We start from the raw sequence: 1,682 nt of genomic DNA, 5'->3' as shown, positions 1-1,682 counted from the left end.
ATTCAGCCACAAAAAGCATGAGATCTTGCCATTTACAATGATGTGGATGGAACTAGAGGGTATTATGCTAAGTGAAATAAGTCAGTCATAGAAAATACCATATGATCTCACTCATAGGTGGAATTTAAGAAATAACACAAATGAGCAAAAGGAAAAAGAGAGAGAATCAAGGAACAGACTCTTAGGTATAGAGAACAAACTGATGGTTTCCAGAAGAGAGCTGAGTAAAGGGATGGTTGAAATGAGTAAAGGGATTCAGAACGGTATTTGTGATGAGCACTGGGTGATGTTTGGAACTGTTGAATCACTGTATTGTATTCCTGAAACTAATATTACATTGCACGTTAACTAGCTGGAATTTATTACTGCCTTATTATTATTATTATTATTATTATTATTATTTTCAGTGACCTCAGTGTGGGGCTTGAACTTACAACCCTGTGATCAAGAGTCATATGCTCCACTGACTGAGCCAGGCAGGTGTCTTCTAACTGGAATTTAAATAAAAACTTAAAAAAAGAAAAGAAAGTAAGCTATGGCTGACAATGATCCTTAGCAATTCTAGTATATATGACTGAACAGTGACATCTGTATAAAGTGACATCTTTATAAAATACATATATAGATATATAGATATATATATGTATAAATACATGTATATATAGTGACATCTGTATAAAATACATATCATGATATGTAACAATTTATGGGATCATATTATGGTGAAATGTTTGTTGGATCTCATTTTAATCCTAGTCTTTAATTCAGTAATTTGGATTAGAGCGCACATGTTGTGATGAGAACTGGGTATTAGATGCAACACTGCATCAAAGACTAATGATGTTGGCTAATTGAACCTAATAAAAAAATCTTTAAAAAATTTTTAAAAAGAAATTTAATTAACTGAAAATAAATCACGATAGTAACTTATTTATCATTTAAAACATGTGACATACGGCATAGGAGTGGCCAATATTTGGATTTCAAATGAATAGTAGCATGTAACTTTCTTGCTTATTAAGTGACAAATATTTGTTTTACAATGTTTGGAAATTAGAGAAATAACATGCCCGCCCATTAAAATTGTATCTTGCATACGTACTTCTGCGATTTGAGTTTTTTTTTCCCTAGCCTTTTTCTTCTTAGTTTTTATAAATTGCATAAGAAGATGGTGACCAGAGCAACTTTTCTCTCACTTCCACTCCCAGTTCCAGTCTATGAGCTTCTTCTCAACCAGATTCAGAGGGACGAGTGCCGATAAGAAGTGAGGCCCGATGGAAGAACAGTCAGCTGAGGACCAGAAAGCAGTGAATTCAGGGAAGGCTTTGAACCCATGGGGGCAAGGTCCCAGGCTTAGGAGGAAGAAACCTAGTTTCCTTGGCTTCCAAAAAGTCAAGAAGTTTTATGGTCTAACTTCTTCTTCCCTGATCTTGAGGCTAGCTGATTTGGCAGGGACAGATAACAGGGTGTCTCAAGTAGGGCACTGGCCCTCCACCTGCTTCTCTGCCTAGGAGAGAACTTAGCCTTTCACCCTGCAGGATTTTTCCATGCGGTGTTCTCTAACAAGTAGAATTGAGTCCCTTTGAGCCCAAAGAAAAATAACATTTTATGTAAAGGGGGCCAGAAGCCAGAGAGGGAAAGATCAGGCAGAATAATCAGTGCAGTAGAGCTTTTGGGATGAG

The sequence above is a fragment of the Mustela putorius genome, unplaced genomic scaffold (genome assembly GCF_011764305.1).
Source record: "Mustela putorius furo isolate JIRA1106 unplaced genomic scaffold, ASM1176430v1.1 tig00537350_pilon_pilon_pilon, whole genome shotgun sequence".
Lineage (NCBI taxonomy): Eukaryota > Metazoa > Chordata > Mammalia > Carnivora > Mustelidae > Mustela > Mustela putorius.
Note: the sequence above shows the minus strand (reverse complement) of the source record.